Below are 7,748 nucleotides of genomic sequence, written 5' to 3'. Positions count from 1 at the left end.
GGTAGAACTGGAAATGGTAACCTCTTCAGCCACTTCAAGTAAATGGGAGAAAGACTGAGTCTGCAGCTGCTGGTCCAGCGTAGTACTTTTAATTTGAACTACCGCTGTTTTCAGTTTGCTAATACGTGGGATTTGAACGGCAGCCTCGGCTGTGGTGGTAGTAATCTCTTGGGGAGGGATGGGGCAGGCAAATGCAGGTATAACCAAGGGATCATGAATCTAGGCCAAGCCCATGACTTTGTGACCTTGCTAATCTTTAAAAATAGCTTCATGCATGTGTGTGTGTATACAAACAGATGCAATGTAGTAACAGAGATACACCATAAATGTTATCTAAAATTGTTTTGCATATTTTTTAATATTCTGAAAGGTAAGAAAAGCTAGTGAAGAAAGGCACCCTGAGCTCTTGTGTGGCAGGACATGAGAGACGGCATCAAATAGCAAGCAAGAAAAAGAACACACAGATGAATTTACATAAAATATTTCCGTTTCAGTTTAGCCATGGGTTTTGCTCTGGTACATCTGGTGATCCCCGGCTGGCTGGATACTCTGTCTAGTATTTTCTTCTATGCACGAAGAATGGCCTGTTGGCTGAGTTTGGCATTTCAGTCTAGGTAGTCACAGCAATGGACAGGTTGGTCTGTTTGCTTTTTTTTCTTCAGTCTTGCCCAAGTCAACAGAAAGGGTTATCCATCACTATACCACAGGAAAAACAGGCTGGGAAAACAGCACCAAAACCGTTTGCTTAGGATTCATATCAGTGTGCATCAGTTTGAGGGAAATGGAGACCCAAGCAATGCATATGTCCTTAAAATGCAGTTTCAGAGGCTGTAAAACTAATGTAGTGCATTACTATTCAAGAGAAAATGTGACTGTGATTTAGTCTCACTCAGATTAAGACTAGACTGTAGTTAAAATGTTTTGAAATAGACTGAAAAATAGTTGTGCATAAGCTACCTTTCATAGGGGAAATTAACAGTAGTTGCAAACACAATTTTTCAGACCTTCTGGAATAAACATTTAAGCAAGCAACAATGTTAAGATAAAAACATCACAGAACCTATAAATACTATTTAGGAGCAGAGCAATCTTTAGGAAGCAATCACCAACTAAAGATAAAGCAGTCTAAAATGAAGTATGCAAGTAAGTATAGTCCTGGATTCATGGTGAAGAATGCTATTGTAGTGCTACTAACTACAAAGGCAGCCTGGAGGGACTAGCCCAGAAGTAAAACCCTACATAAGGCAGCTAAGTCCCCCGCATGATCACCTTCTACGGTTACTAAACATGAATTCGTCATTGCCTGCAAGAAAACAACTGCTTCAATGAATGCCTACCAACAGCTACTGAAATAGGTAATGAATCTTTTAAATAGAAATAAAATTTCCTAAAACACATCAAATTTCAATTTTATTACTCCAGATAGCTTTTGTATTTGCAAAACGGTGGTCAGACAAGATCCTGAAGGCATCTAAATCCAAACAAATCTCTCCATTACCGCTTTCAGCTTCTAGCTAATCCTAGTTACTCAGGATTTTTCAGTTAAATTCTCTGTGCACGTGAAGATCTGCTTCTGGTCATCGCTACAGCTGCCTAGCTCTTCACTCTACCTAACCACCTGCAGATCTTCAAGCTCGGCTTTTCTCTACCTGGCTGCTCTGCAGAAACTGATTTGGGCCATTCAGAACATGCCCTGCATGCATGGAGTGTTGGGTGTAATCCATCTTTAATATGAAACCCCAGTAGTCACTGAGTTCCTCCAGGATATTAAAAACCAAGGTTTGATTCTGTCCTCTCCTCAAAGAAATCTCAATCATCATCATTCACCAATGATGCCAATTCACCTTCCTAAAGACAACAATTCAGATGGTCTTCATTTGTACTGATGAATGTTTTTTGTTTCTATAAAATACGTAAAATAGTCGTAGAAGTACAGAAAGATTGTAATCTAATGGCCAGAACATTTATCTAAATGGTGAGAGGAGTACGGAATATTTCAAAGTACTTCTCTTAAGATGACACAGGAGCTCTTGTCCTTCTTCCAGCACTTACACAGTTAGTCAGCATCAATAAGAGAAAATTAGAGTTCTTCAGAATATCTAAAGCCCAGTGATTTAGGTACTGCCCACCATAGACATCTCTGTTCAAACCTCCCCAGTAAGAAGAGGGAACCTAATAAAGGGAATTTTCAAATCATTTGGCTCATGGAAAGCCCTGGACCACCTGCTCTGCCTGTAACAATTGCTCTAATCCAGGTTTTTAATACTTGGGTAAAAAAGACATTTTCTATTTGATCCCACATAAAAATCTTTTTAGGCTTTTATTTCCACAAGGGAAAAAAGCAAAGTTTATCATTTGGATGGATCCAAACTAGGCTTTCCTTGTTTGATCTTGCAACCAAAAATTCCTGGTATGTATAGCCTTACATGAGAATTATAATCCCTTTCCGATTCTTTATCAATACACGATCATTCTTGCACCGAACTGCTGTTCCCTGCTCTAGTAAACTAAACTCAGATACAATTACACTAGATTTTACACAGCTCTATAGTGCACACAAATTTGGTCTGTGCATCTCAGTTTCAAACATACTATTGTCCATTTTAATACCATATGTTTGTATCTACCAGACAGAGCCTTACCTTGCCGAATAGGAGAATCAGACCAGCTATGCTGAGTACACCAAAGCTTCGGCTCACATCTCAGAAAATAACCATTACAGTATCTGTGTTTCTCCTTATGGCATTGACTGATGATTTGTTGAGGTCTCTTAAGCAAAATTAGACTTTTAATTGTATTTATTTGTTTGTTTTGGTAGACTCTCATATTATTTTTTTCTGTTTTTTTTAATGTTACTTCTGTATATTCAGAATACACACTGCAAGCTCCAGAACTATAGCAGCTCCAAAACAACAGCTTTCCTTCATGTATTAACAAACATTTCCTGCAGAAGTATTATGCACTTTGCAGTGAGAAAAAAACAAAAGACAAATGAGAGATAACAAATGAATAACATCTAGCATTCGAATGCATTCCAGCAATTAAAAACCCCAAATATAAATGAGAAGAATAGGCAATGAAATAATTAAGAAATCAGTTTTAAGTTGGGACTTAAAGAGCTGAGTGAGCCACCTGTACAGATATCATAACAAAGAGAATAACTCCAAACGAGATCCAAATGAGCAATCGCACAAACTGTGAGACAGCAAATAGCAAGAGGGCTGGGGAGTAGAACTAAATCAGAAACAGAGTGTAAGTTACAGAAGGAAACAAACATGAACCATATGGGAAAATATTCACAATACATTAGTGTTTAATTAGATAATATAATGGATAAGGACACTTATGCAGAGTCATCATAAACAAAGATAAATGGAAAATGTGCTACTAATAAAACCGGGTAATCTAACTGCACTACAACTGTAATTTGATCAGTCACAAGTTCGGATGTGATTTAAAACAAAAAATAATATTTTGATACAGTATTTTGCTACTGCATCCGGTAGTAGAAAATAAAGTATTGAAGTAGACATTCCCTACCAACGTTCCAGGTACTTTGAAAACAAACGAAAAAATCACAACTGTTCACAATCCAACATTTGTACCCAAATTTGCATTCCCATTCCATTTTGAACACACAAGATTTGCCTTTTGGATGAAGAATGTGGAATGACCTTTCCAATTTTTTTGCTTTTTTAAAATCATTTTTTGCTTGTGTGAAGGCTTTGAAACAGAGATCGTATCTAAAGTTAAAATTAGCATAAGAATGGAACTGTAGGTCCTGGTTATGTTTCCGTACGTTTATTTTATACAGCATACCAACCTGACATAGGTATCAGCACAGGTTAATTGCTTTCAAGACAAAAACAATACGCAACAAGTAGGGCAAAAGGAGAGCAAGAGAAACAAAATGGTTTTGAAGGCCTTTGTGATCTTCACAAACACTTTTTCCTTACAAGGAAGATTTTTGAAAAGTCAGTTGCATATATGCAAGTCATTATAGCCATATATAGCTATGTACACATTGATGCTTTATGGCAGTTTACATCCTTATACTTAAATCTTTCAAGCAGGTACAGCCTTCTCAAGTCATGCAAGACACGACGATTTATTAGGAATCATAGCTTCAAGCTTTAAATGAACAAATAAATTCATGGAAAAGTACAGAAACAGAAAAAAAAATTATAAGCTGAGGAAAGTGAAAAAAAGGGTAATTTCTCTTGACAAATATTTACAAACTCCGCTCTAAGTGAATGTGCAAATTTCAGGTGGCTTTACCGTTTTTTGAGACTGTACAATATCCCAGGGCACACCTTCAAAACTTATTAGGTTCGCTTGGAAGCAAAAATAGAAATGGAAAGACCATCTGGAAGGGCACTAAAACCGTATGTTGGTATCTCTAAAATCCATATTTTATTCAAGATTAGTTCCTCAGCTAGCTGCAGTCAAGCTGCGTATTTCTGGGTCATTGTTCTCCTATTAAATCTTTCAACTACAATTTCTATAGAGAAGCAAAAGTGTATTTCCAAAAAAGAAAAAAAACATCAATTGAAAAGTAAATTTTAGGAACTGACATTCCAAGAAAACACATGGAAGTGAAAATAAAGTTTCACTAACGGAAATCAGAAAAAAAAGAAGAAAGAATCTCCACAAACCAAAAATGAAACAAGAAACAATTCACTGAGTCATTTTCCACTGTAATTCTAAATTCATTCAACTAAATGAACACCATTAAATCCCGAATACTCAAGACAGGATGTGAAACTTCATTTCATAAACATGAATAAGGAGTAGGCATACAGAGGACTGATTGCTTTTATTTAAAAATACATACTTAAGAGATCATAAACCATAATACAACATACATGACTATTTTTAAAATGGCAAAAACTGTCTGTAATAATCATTAGCTGGTTTTCGAGCATCCATACTCCAGTGTGACTACTGAAGTACTTTAATTCCTGTCTTCAGACAATGGAAATAGATTTCAAAAAAGGGTGAAGTACAGCAGCTAGGCAATCTGACATTTCAACTACCTTATGCCTATTTAGGTTGCCTAAATTTCCACACAAATTATGTTATTAGAGACAAACTGTTATGGATGACCATTGTCTTAGAATTCCTCCTTTAAAGAAACATATTTGCAAGCCTGCCACATTTAGGAGGGTGCAGAAAATATACTGCTTTGCTGAGATTTTGCAAATTAGTACATTAATTAATTCCTGCATCCTTGACTGAAAAGCCAGATTGAAAGCTGTGCACCATAAAGAAAACCAGGATTTTTCATTCTTGCAGCACAAACCGGTTTAAATTACATATACAATGTGCTCATATATTGCAGAACGCTACAAAGATAGCAGGAATTTTAACTAGTGGGTTTGCATCCAGGATTAGAAGAATGTATTAGGTCAAAACACTTTGACAGTGGCTGCATCCTTAATTGGGATGCTTTTTAGCACAGTAAATAATAGGAACTTCGTATACAAAAATGTGAAGTGCCCAGTTGCTGGGATTAAATATATCAAAGTTTAAAAAACAAAAACCAAAGAAACAACCTATCCACATATCTATCTACAAGTCGTGAATGAGACGCTTTCCGCAATGCATAGTGATTGGGTTATCAATAACTTGATGCAAAACACTATCCTCTGCTTTTTTAGTTTCTAGACCTTCTTGGTATCAAAGATAAACATATACAAAGATTGCCTGGGTTTTCTCTTCTCATTTATCAAGCTACAGCAGTATAGAGCTAGCAATGCTCCTGCCAGTTTCAGTTCTGCTCTTCAGAAACTAATGGACAGCAAGAGTTGTCACCAGTTTCTCTTGGCTGCTGGGAAATCTCAAGACAGTAATGCTCAAACAGACGCTATGCCATCTCTTTGAAAAAGAGCAATAACAAACACCAGGAGGCTGTTTCTCTCCTCGTTCTGTTAGGAAACATAAATTGCTCAAAATGAAGAGACAAGAATTCTTATCCAGAGGTGAAAAGTGACAAAACTCAATGAGAACAAGCTACTTGAAAGTCACTTAAAGAGGGGCCTGGAATTTTGCGGGGGCATGCAGGGGAATATTGTTACAAATCTACAAATATATTTACAGGTACATTATTATTTTTGTTTTTGCAACTACCTTCTAAAACATGACAAATTTTAAGGAACTGAAAACTTAGCATGAAAACCTGTACATGATATTTTGGTTAAATTCATCCACGGAATGATAAAAACATCCAAGGATTCCAAAACACCTTAAGCCCTCATTTTGCAAGCAGTTCCACAGCCACAGGTATCTTCTGCACAAAAACTTGACAAGCAAAGATGTTGAACTATTAAAGCAGAACAAAAACGAGATTCTGCCTTAAACTTTGCAATTCACTCACTCAAAATTTTGCTGACAAGCTTCACTTTTATCTTGTAGTTGGTTTCGTGTTGCGGTTCTTAGCTACCCTTGTATTTGAGGTTCAGTACTCCCAGGTAATGCCAAATCTAATGCTTTTAAATGACTTCTATTAAACACTTTGCACCATTTGATTTGTTACCCTTATTTAATGACTCTCAGGTAGGTCCTTATTAAATTGTTGAAGTCAGCAGCCAATTCACACTGGGTAAAGATACATATGTAAAAACCCTAAACCTAAATTTACCAGTTTATTGATAGCAGACAAATGATTTGTACCTGTAAAGAAGGGCAACAACTGTTTTCATGTGAGTACCCAAATCCACAACTCATGTACATTTCTGAGAGTACAATTAATTTTTAAAAAAATCCCTCTAGATCTTTACCTAACTCTGCATCCATTTTAGCCTTATACCTCTTTTCTAAGCATTTCTGATTGTACTGACTTCTGGGGAAGCTTCAGATGCAAGGTACTTCCACAAACTGCCAGTGTTCAATAGTTCATTTTCTAGAGACATGTTATGCTGCTTCCATGAGATGAGGTGATATGTTACGGCGTGTGAACATATAGCACGTGGAGACACTGTAGAATAGCTAAAGGCCTCAAATTCAGTAGTGTATTGATTACTTATTAAAAGTATCCCGTTAACAGAAACGCTTTTACTGAAATTTAATTTGTTTGGATAAAATAATTTCCCAGAAGCACGGAACTATGAATTCTACAAAATCATCCCAGGATAAGGGGAAAAAAAAAAAAAGGAAATAAGAAAGCCTAGAAACAAATGGAAACTTACTAAATTATTTTATTGCCTGAAATGAAAAGCAAGAGTAAATAAATAGCATGAGTGTTTGATGGTAATGCTTTAATTTTTAATACATTCAATATGTTTGTTAAGCCCAAACGAGGTTGTTTATTAATTATCCATGAAAAATGGCTCCCTTCCCTTTTTACTTTTTAGGGCATAGAATTTTGTACCTCTTCTCCTCTTCATAAAAGCGAGAAATATGATTAAGGAAAGCCCGAGAATGACAGGTTTCACGTACGGTGGGAACAGCATCACTCTTGTCCAGCTGTTCGTTTCTTGATTAGACCTGTAACGCAAGATTACCGTCACGACGCGAATCAGCCCGTGCTAACCCCGCCGCGCTGCCCTCCCCGGCTGGGTTAGGGTAAGGGAGCCCGCGGCGGGGTCAGGCTGCAGGGGCGGGGGAAGAGAGGACCCTGCGGCGGTGACGGCCCCATCGCTGCTCTAACGCCGGAGGCAGGTGCCCGGCTAGGGGGGGCGAGGGAAGCTGGGCCGGCACAGGCTCAGGCCCGCCAGGCCCGGCCGCCCCCGCTGCACCTGGGTACCTCG

Source organism: Aptenodytes forsteri, unplaced genomic scaffold (assembly GCF_000699145.1).
Source record: "Aptenodytes forsteri isolate BGI_AS27 unplaced genomic scaffold, ASM69914v1 Scaffold336, whole genome shotgun sequence".
In the NCBI taxonomy this organism is placed as follows: domain Eukaryota; kingdom Metazoa; phylum Chordata; class Aves; order Sphenisciformes; family Spheniscidae; genus Aptenodytes; species Aptenodytes forsteri.
Note: the sequence above shows the minus strand (reverse complement) of the source record.